This window comes from Bufo gargarizans, chromosome 6 (genome assembly GCF_014858855.1).
Source record: "Bufo gargarizans isolate SCDJY-AF-19 chromosome 6, ASM1485885v1, whole genome shotgun sequence".
NCBI classification, from domain to species: Eukaryota; Metazoa; Chordata; class Amphibia; order Anura; family Bufonidae; genus Bufo; species Bufo gargarizans.
The window spans coordinates 374,543,340-374,557,189 of record NC_058085.1 but is presented as its reverse complement, the minus strand read 5'-3'; positions in this window follow the sequence as shown (position 1 = coordinate 374,557,189).

Genomic DNA, 13,850 nt, shown 5'->3' with positions numbered 1-13,850 from the left:
ATATATATTACTGAACAAATTGTGTGTATGATTATTTTTCCGCCTGAACCATTTCAGTAACCTATGCCTTTTGTATACCTGTTTAAAACCATGTAGAATTATAACAGAGACAATGGTATTTGTGGTATGGTAAGTAATAATAATTGAAAACTGGAAAAGCAAAAGAATAAAAAAGGGCCTGTTAAGCTATCACCATTGATCACATAATTTACAATATTTTTTTTAATATTTTACATATTTTCGGATCTGAGCATCACAGTGAAAAAAAATTTCTTTAGATCATCTTGATATATAATACTTATATGTATCCAATGGGAAAAAATTGACACATTAACAAAAAAGTTATAAAGTACAAAATAATGAGCCAAAGATATAACTGGAAGCCTAATAATGGTTATTAGTGTTATGGACACTGGGGGGCGCTATGTCACCATAATCTGTGTTGAGGTCGACTATAACCAGCAAAAGGGCCTGAACTATTATAAATATTAGGAAGAAGATGGTTCCACATTAACACACACAATAAGAAATCTCTCTTTTGCTGCTATGATGGGCAGAGTCTTGAATGTTTATGTCTAATTTTTTGGGGGAAATCTGGGCAAGTCTTGAATTCATTAGTGCCTACCTGACCACTCCTATAAAGTATTATAAATATTCAGGGAATTTCTGTCCTCGAAATGCTGAGGCTACAACTTGTGAATCATAACTAAACTGGACCAGAGAATCTATTTATTGAAGCTTATGAAATATTTATGGCTTGTAAAGAATTGGACATTGAGATCTGTCACAAGCTTTCTTCACTTGTTTCATCACAAAATATTTAAAACTGTGTTTGATTATTATTTGAATAAAGATAATTTTCATGTATCACAGCACGCATCCCTTGTGTTTAGTTCATCAGTAATAACGGGTTATAAATAAAAGAATTACAGGTTATCATGACGAAAAACATTTATGGTTCAATTTTTTAGATAATCATTATATCTACGGCATTGGATATTAGCACTATGAAAAAAGGCATCTATAAGAAACTATGAGAAAATATGTGGCGCACAAGGATGACACACAATCGAGGTAGAGGTGCTCACAGTAAAGAGGAATCGCCCTTCCTCTGGGCGGGTAAAAAAATTGGATAAAGATACTGGGCACTCTCGATATATAGGGACTATACAATTTATTATTTATTATGCTGTATAACACTAGTATATAACAATAGATAAAGCTAAGACGTTAATGTCCTAAAATCACATACATGCTTTAATATCCTAAGATCAATGAAAAGATTCTAAACTTATATAAATCTACCTAAGTGCAGATTATAAAATATAAAATATATGTTATATGAATATGATCTGGGATGGTACAAGATTGAACCTCCGTAATAGATGACACAGCAATAGTCTTGAATTAAGAATCTGCGTTTCTATTAATGTCTTATACGGGTTCTCTAATCAGTAACATTATTCGCATCTCCTCCAAATGCAGTGGTGATACAATAACTATGTATTAGATCTCAGTAATTGTTTAGCGGCGTCCCGCTGTACTCACTGGTCAGCAGCGTCCCGCTGAGCTGTTTCAGTAGTTGGCTTTACAATGCTGATACTCCGGTTGGTGTACTGCTGGGAAACTACTTAGGTGCCTCTTCCGTATCCCTCAATAGCTCTAGATGCCGCTCCGATATGACGACCGCTAAACAATTACTGAGATCTAATACATAGTTATTGTATCACCACTCCTTTTGGAGGAGATGCGAATAATGTTACTGATTAGAGAACCCGTATAAGACATTAATAAAAACGCAGATTATTAATGCAAGACTATTGCTGTGTCATCTATTACGGAGGTTCAATCTTGTACCATCCCAGATCATATTCATATAACATATATTTTATATTTATAATCTGCACTTAGGTAGATTTATATAAGTTTTGAATCTTTTCATTGATTTTAGGATATTGAAGCATGTACAGGTCCTTCTAAAAAAATTAGCATATTGTGATAAAGTTCATTATTTTCTGTAATGTACTGATAAACATTAGACTTTCATATATTTTAGATTCATTACACACAACTGAAGTAGTTCAAGCCTTTTATTGTTTTAATATTGATGATTTTGGCCACAGCTCATGAAAACCCCAAATTCCTATCTAAAAAAATTAGCATATCATGAAAAGGTTCTCTAAACTGAGCTATTAACCTAATCATCTGAATCAACTAATTAACTCTAAATACCTGCAAAAGATTCCTGAGGCTTTTAAAAACTCCCAGCCTGGTTCATTACTCCAAACCGGCAATCATGGGTAAGACTGCCGACCTGACTGCTGTCCAGAAGGCCATCATTGACACCCTCAAGCAAGAGGGTAAGACACAGAAAGACATGTCTGAAGGAATAGGCTGTTCCCAGAGTGCTGTATCAAGGCACCTCAGTGGGAAGTCTGTGGGAAGGAAAAAGTGTGGCAGAAAACGCTGCACAACGAGAAGAGGTGACCGGACCCTGAGGAAGATTGTGGAGAAGGACCGATTCCAGACCTTGGGGGACCTGCGGAAGCAGTGGACTGAGTCTGGAGTAGAAACATCCAGAGCCCCCGTGTACAGGCGTGTGCAGGAAATGGGCTACAGGTGCCGCATTCCCCAGGTCAAGCCACTTTTGAACCAGAAACAGCGGCAGAAGCGCCTGACCTGGGCTACAGAGAAGCAGCACTGGACTGTTGCTCAGTGGTCCAAAGTACTTTTTTCGGATGAAAGCAAATTTTGCATGTCATTCGGAAATCAAGGTGCCAGAGTCTGGAGGAAGACTGGGGAGAGGGAAATGCCAAAATGCCTGAAGTCCAGTGTCAAGTCCCCACAGCCAGTGATGGTCTGGGGTGCCATGTCAGCTGCTGGTGTTGGTCCACTGTGTTTTATCAAGGGCAGGGTCAATGCAGCTAGCTATCAGGAGATTTTGGAGCACTTCATGCTTCCATCTGCTGAAAAGCTTTATGGAGATGAAGATTTCATTTTTCAGCACGACCTGGCACCTGCTCACAGTGCCAACACCACTGGTAAATGGTTTACTGACCATGGTATTACTGGGCTCAATTGGCCTGCCAACTCTCCTGACCTGAACCCCATAGAGAATCTGTGGGATATTGGGAAGAGAAAGTTGAGAGACGCAAGACCCAACACTCTGGATGAGCCTAAGGCCGCTATCGAAGCATCCTGGGCCTCCATAACACCTCAGCAGTGCCACAGGCTGATTGCCTCCATGCCACGCCGCATTGAAGCCTCCTGGGCCTCCATAACACCTCAGCAGTGCCACAGGCTGATTGCCTCCATGCCACGCCGCATTGAAGCATCCTGGGCCTCCATAACACCTCAGCAGTGCCACAGGCTGATTGCCTCCATGCCACGCCGCATTGAAGCCTCCTGGGCCTCCATAACACCTCAGCAGTGCCACAGGCTGATTGCCTCCATGCCACGCCGCATTGAAGCCTCCTGGGCCTCCATAACACCTCAGCAGTGCCACGGGCTGATTGCCTCCATGCCACGCCGCATTGAAGCATCCTGGGCCTCCATAACACCTCAGCAGTGCCACAGGCTGATTGCCTCCATGCCACGCCGCATTGAAGCATCCTGGGCCTCCATAACACCTCAGCAGTGCCACAGGCTGATTGCCTCCATGCCACGCCGCACTGAAGCCTCCTGGGCCTCCATAACACCTCAGCAGTGCCACAGGCTGATTGCCTCCATGCCACGCCGCATTGAAGCATCCTGGGCCTCCATAACACCTCAGCAGTGCCACAGGCTGATTGCCTCCATGCCACGCCGCATTGAAGCAGTCATTTCTGCAAAAGGATTCCCGACCAAGTATTGAGTGCAGAACTGAACATAATTATTTGAAGGTTGACTTTTTTTTGTATTAAAAACACTTTTCTTTTATTGGTCGGATGAAATATGCTAATTTTTTTAGATAGGAATTTTGGGTTTTCATGAGCTGTATGCCAAAATCATCAATATTAAAACAATAAAAGGCTTGAACTACTTCAGTTGGTGTGTAATGAATCTAAAATATATGAAAGTCTAATGTTTATCAGCACATTACAGAAAATAATGAACTTTATCACAATATGCAATTTTTTTTAGAAGGACCTGTATGTGATTTTAGGAAGATTAACGTCTTAGCTTTATCTATTGTTATATACTAGTGTTATACAGCATAATAAATTGTATGGTCCCTATATATTGAGAGTGCCCAGTATCTTTACCCAATCTATAAGAAACTAATGAACACAGCAGGCTGACGAGCTCATGTTGCTGGGGCACGCCCCATGTTCTCAGAACTGCTGAAGCAGCATTCAGCATCCTCAAAAGCTCATATTATGTAACTGTACAGCAGTGCTTGGTGTATTTGGGATTTTAACCCTTTATGCCTATATTATAATAAATGCCAACAGAGGTTAAAGGGATTTTTCCCAGCCTTTGATATTCATGATCTCTACTTAGGATTGATGGTGGTCTGGCACCTCCAGCTTATTAGAAGGGCAGTGTTGATTCAGCGAGCGCCATCACTGTTCACCAGGCACAGCTCCGAACATATTGTAGCTGCTACGCCTGGTATTTTTTCTCTGTGCAGTTCAGCCCTATTTAAGTGAATAGGACTGAGCTGTCAAACCAGACAAGTCGCTACCAAACCTACAGCAGTGTGCCTTGCTAACAATGAAAGGGATGCAGCACTCGCTGCAATGCTACACGAGGATAGGCCATTGTTATATCGGTGGTCCATGCCCACTGCCATACCATGCTCCCCGGCAGGCACAGGCGCTGCTCCTTTCACCACTCTGCCGCTCCAGACCTGCTGGTCTTCCTCTGATTCCCAGTAGTGGGTCCACCCACCAGAGTCCCTCTGTGTATGCCCCTTGCAGGCTACAGCCTGCTTATCGCCACCAAAGCCTCTCCTTCACAACCAATAGGACACAAATGCGTTCCCTCTCCAACTCTTAAAGGGGCGCGCTCTAGTTCACATCAACCAATGGCTGGTTACATGTAGGTACTTAAGGCACTTTCCCCAATGGTGGATGCCTGAGCAATAGGTTGGCTAGCTTGCTAGTTTCCTGTGAAGGTGTGCTGTATTTGTTGTCTGCCTGTGTACCAACCTTTCACTGCCTGACTTCTATGTGACTTCCATATCGACCCTTTGCTGCCTGCCCCTGGATCAACTGTCAAATGCACAGAAACTACTCCAGGAAGAAGCAGACTGGTAGCTCCATGCAGCGAAGTACAGATGCCTGTATAGGGGTTAAAGGGTGAATGGCAGGATAACGGCCTTAGGTTTAGCCCAAAGTCAAATCTCTTGGTTGACACAGTGGCCCCACCCACTGCCGTAATAGCCAGCAATATTAAAGTCCCAGAAACCTCCTTTTATCACTGCACTCAATTCAGCAGATTCCTGATAAATCCACACTAGTGTTCATACTCTGCTGAATGCTGTGCCACTTTGGTAACTTCAGATTCTTATAGAGCCCCTGGTCAGAAGTTTGCAAACATTCCTTCTGTTTATGCAATGCATACTGCATCAATCTTGCTGTTAAAATAGATGGAAACCCTGATTGAGGATCTGAATCCCTTTAGGTGTTCCACAAGAATTAAAGGAAAATGGTGATTACATTTCTAAATTTAACTTTTTCGGCAGATTTTTCATTTTAATAAAAAAAAATCTGTAACACATCAAGGGTTAAGGGTCCATTCACACGTCCGTTTTTTCTTTCCTGATCTGTTCCGTTTTTTGCGGAACAGATCAGGACCAGATCTGGACCCATTCATTTTCAATGGGTCCTGGAAAAAATCGGACAGCACAATGTGTGCTGTCCGTTTCCGTTGTTCCGTTCCGCATGTCCGTTTAAATATAAAACATGTCCTATTCTTTTCCGCAAAATTCGGATCCTGGTACAATACAAAGTCAATGGATCCGCATAAAACGGAAGACATTCGGATGTCATTCCGTATGTCATCCGTTTTATGCGGAATCCGTTCCTGGAAACACATAACAAATGTTTTAACATTTTTTTTTTTACATTTTTTTCAAAGAAATACAAACAACTTTATTTGATTATTGAAATTTATACATGTTTCCGTTTTTTGCGGATCCGCAAAAAACGGATGACATACGGATGACATACGGAAACATTTTCAGAAACAACCGATCCGCAAAAAACGGACCGAAATTCAGGATATAGAAAAATACTGACGTGTGAATGTAGCCTAACAGCCAAACAGAACTCAATATCTATTATCTTGATTCTGCAGTTTACCAGAAACGCCCCATATGTAGTGGCTAACTGCTGTAAGGGCACATGGCAGGGTGCAGAAGAAAAGGAGCGCCGTATAGTTTATAGAAGGCAGATTTTGCTGGACTTGTTTTTAGACACCATGCCCCCTGATGCACTGTTCTTTAATTTCACTGATATTTACTAAATCATACAGAACATTTTATCAAGGTCCAGTTCTTGCCAATTTTGCTCATACAGAAAAGCATATTTGCCCAAAATGTTTTGTTTTTCTTTGCTGTCAGACTGTTGTCCCGGATGAATAAGAGTGACAGCAAAAAGGAAAAAAAAATCTCAAAATCCAGTGTATGTAAAGTGCATGCTTACGAATCCACACGTCAGCAGGAACTATGGTGTTCCTGTTCACAGCCGGAAGGAGGCAGAGGACAGTAATTATTTGCTGATCACTGCCCTCTCCATGCCTTACACCTACTTTGACTACTCAAGTAAAAATAAAAACAAAAGCAATACAAAAAAGTATTTCACAAGAAACTGAAGCGGTGTATAATCCAAAGTGCAAGTGGTTGAGATGCAAACTAAGCATTAATAATAGGTTATGCATGCTATAGAACCAGTGTTCTATATCGAGTAATTTAGGCACGATGTAATACCTTTCTGTATAGATTTACCATCATGTCAAATAATTACTGGGTAGGACTAGACAGCATTATTATAGTGACTGTTTATATCATGTTTTAGGTCTCTGCAGAGCTTTCCTCAGCAGGTCCATTAAGTTCAATAAGGGAAATGAAGCATAAGAGAAACTCTGCTTGACCTGCTTTCTGTCTGTGTACAGTCTCTTTTGGAGGACATAAGAGTGTGGTCTATCATACTATTGTATCCTCCGAAAAAGAAAAATGTACACAGACGAAAAGCAAGTCAAACAGAATCTAACATTTATGGGGTCATTTTATTAAGACTGGAGTTTTAGACAACGATCTTCATACCCCTGCGCTGGCACATGATGCGCCTAAGTTATGTAGAGGCACCGGCCTTAGGCGCATCCACTGCCGGCCTAAAACTACGCCAGCTTCCTTACTGGAGTAGATTTAGACCATTTTCTACGCCTCACGTAGAAAATGGTAAAGGATACGGGCCAGCTGGCTGGCCCCCTTCCCCACCCACGCCCCCTTTATAGACCTGGCATGAGCGGGAAAAGGTCGTAGATTCGGCTGCAAATACCCTTTGCGTCCGAATCTGCGACAGATATATACGCCACAGTTTGAGGTATATCTAATAAATGACCCCCTAAACCCCTTCTACGCCAGGGCAGTTTTCAACCTCCTGCCCAGGCTATTTTTTGCAAATCTGTTTATCATGGGTCAGTTTATGTGGTAATGACAGTATATGCGTAACACTTTAACTTATCCAAGCCATTCTGAGAGTTTTCTCGGGACACATTGTACTTCATGATAGTCACAAATTTGAGTCAATATATGTCACCTTTATTTATAAAAAAAAATCCCAAATTTACCAATTTTCAAACTTTCAATTTTTTCTCTGGTTTTAAAACAGAAAGCGATATCTCATAAAATAGTTCTTACTTTACATTCCCCATATGTCTACTTTATGTTGGCATCAATTTGTAAATGTAATTTAATTTTTTAGGACGTTAGAAGGCTTAGAAATTTAGAAGCAATTCTTAACATTTTTAAGAAAATTTCCAAAACCCAGTTTAACCGCCTAACGCAGGATCGCGGTCTGGTGGCGGCAGTCTCAGGCAGAGTTACGCATATACGCTTCATCTCGCGAGATGCGAGATGACGCTCACAGCCGGCCCGCGCATACGCATCGCGGGCCGGCAAAAGTTCGAGGGGGGTTGCATCATCAGCCTGCCAGCCAATGATCATCGCTGGCAGGCTGATGATTTAAAAAAAAAACGAATCACAGGCCATTTAACACCTTATATTTTTTTAAAATATAAGGTGTTAAATGGCTGCTTTGCTCCTCTGCTGATTCTTTTCGTCGGTTGGTCTCAGCAGAGGAGCACAGTTCACAGTGAGTAGCACCAAACACTTCACTTAGCCCCCAGATCACCCTCCATCACCCCAATTAACCCCTTGATCGCCCCTGTCAATCACCTAGTGAAAGGGAAAAAAGTGATCAGTGTAAACGGTCACTTTTTTTTTCCACTGGTATTGACTGATAGTTTTAGGATAGTTTAGGCCCCTTGGTTAGGTAGTTAGCAATCGGTTAGTGCCCAGCCCACCGCACCGCAGTCGCTGATTAGCGTATCGCTAATCAGCATTTGTACTTTTATAGTATCTGTAAGTTATCAAAACTGATCACAGTCAGATCTATAATAGTATTAGTGTCACCTTAGCTCGCCCTCCACCCAAAACGCAGTGTTTGCCCGATCAGGCCTGATCGGTGGCCCACGTGTGCGTTCACCCACGCCCGCCCCACCACAGTGACAACATTTTTTATTTTTTTTTATCACTGCACAATTACTTTCCAAGCGCTGCGGCGATAAAAAAATCTGTTTTGATATTTTTTATCAATCGCAGCGGCCTCCGGTACTTCGCTAGCCTTTCATTTGTAAGACAGGCTTGCTTTTTTTCTTGGGTAGTCTCAGGGAATACCCCTAAATTTAGTTGCCCAAATGTCAAACAGGGGGTATTCTTCTGAAGAGGCCTACAGGATTCTGACCCAGTCGGATGAGGAATGGGAACCCTCATCTGACAAGTCTAGCGGGTCAGAATATGAACCTGTAGAAAGCAGTGGCAGTCTGACCCAAAGTTCGGACGAGGAGGTTGAGGTCCCTGATAGCACCAGGCGTACCTGGCCCCGTGTTGCTAGACCACAGGTTGCGCAGGATCCGCTTCAAGGGCAGCAGAGTGGGGCTGGCGCTGTCGGATTACGTGGTGAGGCATACACCAGCAGCGCAGCCCTCCCTGGACCTAGTACCAGCACTGCCGTAGAACATGGTGAAGTGGCGAGCACCAGAAGGGCAGTTGAAGCTGGTAAGGTGGCACGTGCAATAGTTACCCTGTCGCAGCCACCGCACAGACAGGACCGTAGACCCCCTAGAGTCCCTGAGGTGCTGGCAAACCCTGATTGGCAGTCCCCAACTTCAGCCACACCATTAGTTCCCCCTTTCACCGCCCAGTCTGGAGTTCGGGTTGAGACAGCTCAGATCGGTTCGGCCCTGGGATTTTTTGAGCTGTTCTTGACTGCGGAGCTTTTGGACATAGTCGTGGCCGAAACAAACCGGTATGCCACTCAATTTATAGCTGCCAACCCGGGAAGCTATTATGCCCAGGCTTTCCGGTGGAAACCCGTCCAAGTTTCCGAATTAAAACATTTTCTGGGCCTTCTTCTCAACATGGGTCTAACCAAAAAGCATGAATTGCGGTCATATTGGTCCACAAACCCAATTCATCACATGCCCATGTTCTCTGCTGCCATGTCCAGGGCACGATTTGAGGCCATCCTGCGTTTCCTGCACTTTAGCGATAACACCACCTCCCGTCCCAGAGGCCACCCATCTTTTGACCGGCTCCACAAAATTCGGCCCCTCATAGACCACTTCAACAACAAATTTGCAGATTTGTATACCCCTGAGCAAAACATCTGCGTAGACGAGTCCCTTATACATTTTACCGGGCGCCTTGGCTTCAAACAATACATCCCAAGCAAGAGCGCCCAGTATGGGGTCAAATTGTATAAGCTCTGTGAAAGGGCCACAGGCTATACCCACAAATTTCGGATCTATGAGGGTAAAGATCAGACCCTGGAGCCGGTCGGTTGCCCTGACTACCTGGGGAGCAGTGGGAAGACAGTCTGGGACTTGGTGTCACCCTTATTTGGCAAGGGGTACCATCTTTATGTGGACAATTTCTACACAAGTGTGCCCCTCTTCAGGCATTTGTTCCTAGAACAGATTGGCTGCTGTGGCACCGCGCAACCTAGTCGCAGGGGCTTCCCCCAACGGCTCGTTACCACCCGTCTTGCAAGGGGGAAGAGGGCTGCCTTGTGTAATGAAGAACTGCTCGCGGTGAAATGGAGAGACAAGCGTGACGTTTACATGCTCTCCTCCATTCACGCAGACACGACAATACAAATTGAATGAGCAACCAGTGTCATTGAAAAGCCCCTCTGTGTCCACGACTATAATTCGCTCATGGGAGGGGTGGACTTCAATGACCAGATGTTGGCTCCGTATTTAGTTTCCCGACGCACCAGTCGCTGGTATAAGAAGGTGTCTGTATATTTAATTCAATTGGCTGCATATAATAGTTTTGTTCTCTACAGTAAGGCTGGGAGAACAGGATCCTTCCTCAAATTTCAGGAAGAGATCATCGAGAACCTCCTGTATCCAGGAGGTTCCGTGGCCCCATCCACCAGTGTAGTGAGCCGACTACACGAGCGACATTTCCCCAATGTCGTTGCTGGTACCTCAACCCAACCGTCACCCCGAAAAAGATGTTGTGTCTGTAGCAGGAGTGGAATAAGGCGTGACACCCGCTATTTCTGTCCTGACTGCCCTGACCACCCTGCCCTATGCTTTGGGGAGTGTTTCCGGAAGTACCACACACAGGTACACTTAGCATAGGGATCACATCTCACAGGACAGGCACACAGGGCTATTAGGGCCCATTCACACAGAGCTGCTGCAAACCTCTCCTTTCACCTGGGACAAAGTGCATAATGTACTTCGCCACATCTTTGGGCGATTTGCGCTTTGCACATTGTCCCATGGGGAAGGAGAGGTTTGTCCTATAAAGGTAAAAAAAAAAAATCACCAGTAAGCAAAAAAGTTAACGTTCTGTTCAAAAAGTTAAATAAAGTTTATATGTTCCGTTCAAATGTTATTATAACGTTAATAGATTTATTGCGTTGCGGCCTGGTTTTTTCTTTTTACCTTCCAGGTGGACCAACCGATCGACTAGCTGCAGCACTTATGTGCATTCTGACAGAAGCATTGCGCTGCTGTCAGATTACACAAAAGTCGGTGTTTGCGGCGCTGCATGACGAGATTTCTCCTCTGCAGTAAAAGATACGTTTGCCGAGGCATATGAGCTGAGGAGGCGGCGGTGTTCATATGCTTTGGCAAACACTTTGTATATAAAAAAAAATAAGAAAAAATCCCGGCAATGATTTATTAATCCACATCGATTGATGTGAATGGAGAAATCGGGTTTGCCAGGGCATACGAGCTAAGTGGGTATGGATGTTGGGCGGAGCTCCTATGTCCTGGCAGACGCCTTTCCCCTCCTTTTTTTTTGACAAAAAATAAAAACTTCCATGAACTCACTATGCCCATCAGCGAATACCTTAGGGTGTCTACTTTCCGAAATGGGGTCATTTGTAGGGTGTTTCTACTGTCTGAGCATTGTAGAACCTCAGGAAACATGACAGGTGCTCAGAAAGTCAAAGTGCGTAAATTCACATTTTTGCACCATAGTTTGTAAACGCTATAACTTTTACCCAAACCAATAAATATACACTTATTGCATTTTTTTTCATCAAAGACATGTAGAACAATAAATTTAGAGAAAAATGTATATAGAAGTGTAGTTTTAATTGAAAAACTTTACAACCGAAAGTGAAAAATTTCGGTCAATTTAGATTAATATGAAAAAATATAAAAAATTTAAAAATGTCAGCAGCAATGAAATACCACCAAATGAAAGCTCTATTAGTGAGAAGAAAAGGAGGCAAAATTTATTTGGGTGGTAAGTTGTATGACCGAGCAATAAACCGTGAAAGTAGTGTAGTGCAGAATTGTAAAAAGTGGTCTGGTCATTAAGGGGGTTTAAGCTAGGGGTGAGCTGAGGTGGTTAAATACACACCGAGGGATACGTGTGCAGACAGTCTAACGGACACCTTATATACCCACCGAGCCCGCTCACCACACGTGACTTCTTTCATCGGCTACACCAGGGGTAGGCAACCTCCGACACTCCAGCTGTTAAACTTCAACTCCCAGCATGCATAATTGCTCTGCTCTTCTCAGAACTCCCATATAAATGAATGGAGCATTCTGGGAATTGTAGTTCCACAACAGTTGGAGTACTGAAGGTTGCTGAACCCTGAACCTCAGCGGATGTTGAAAATAGGAATTGGTCAGAATAATGGGACTGTGTAAATATTCCTAGTTCACTAAGATTACGACCACACAGAGGCTGGCTGCATGCGACCCAGCCACACCCAATGTGGGGTCGTACCCTTAGAGCCTGTTCACATGGAAAATTTGCTGGCAGAATATTGCACGGACACCGCACCAAAATTTGGGTGGCGGTCACGTGTTTTCTGCATTCCATTAAAAACTCAAGGGCCGACAATTTAAATCCGTGACTACATCAAGAAGGGACGCTTGTGTTTTAGCTCTATTCAATGGAGCTAAGACGTGAATGGGTCAGCGGCTGCTGTGTGGCAGCGTCCTGACTCTCTACTATTCAAAACTGTAACTGCGCTGCAGACTCTTACCACCTTCCAATAAATTCATTAATGGACTTTACTTTGTTGCTCACAATGTTGGAATATTCCATTAAATGAGACAGAAAAAAACTCCTGATGTGAATATTTTTTTAATGTTTACATTTTTCCTCTCTGATGGATCAAGTTTATGTATAAAAAAAATAGAAGCTTTCATCTGATAGACTTTGCTAGGCTCTCCGGTTATTTATATAGCCATCATGACATTGACTGCTAACTGCCTGCCAAGCAAAATGTCAGCAATTATCATGTATGCTTCGTTCAGAGAGATGTAGCATCTACTGTATATGTAGAAAGGTTAAGGTCAATTTATAAAAAGGATTTCTAATGGACGTGCATTTGCAGCAAAATAATGTTATTTTTAGTGTTTTTTCTACCTTAACAGCAGCAGTGAAAGAGAACCTGCTAGAATGAACAAGCTGGTCTAACCGATGGCTGCAAATTATAGAGCAGAAGGAGTGTATGGGGGATTTATCAAAAAGGTTATGTCTGGAGTCATTTCTTGCTTAAGGCCTCATGCACACGACCGTTGTTTCATTCCGTGTCCGTTGTTCCGTTTTTCGTGATTTTCTGCGGACCCATTGACTTTCAATGGGTCAGTTGAAAACTCGGCTAATGCACCGTTTGTCATCCGCGTCCGTGATCCGTGGTTTCAGTCCGTCCAAAAAATATAACCTGCCCTATTTTTTTCACGGAAAACGGTTCGCGGACCCATTCAAGTCAATGGGTCTGTGAAAAAACGCGGAGGCACACAAGATTGTCACCCGCGTCCGTTTTTTTTCCTATCATTTGCATGGCAGACTTAGCTTTTTTTCCTTCATGTCTAGAGATCCTCCAAAAATAAAGGAAGACACACGGAAACAAAAACGGACACGGATCACGGAACAACGGAACCCCTTTTTGCGGACCGCAAAAAAATACTGTCGTGTGCATGAGGCCTTAGGCTACTTTCACACTTGCGTTCGGGGCTCCGCTTGTGAGTTCCATTTGAAGGCTCTCACAAGCGGCCCTGAACGGATCCGTCCAGCCCTAATGCATTCTGAGTGGATGCGGATCCGCTCAGAATGCATCAGTCTGGCACCGTTTGTCCTCCGCTCCGCTCAGCAG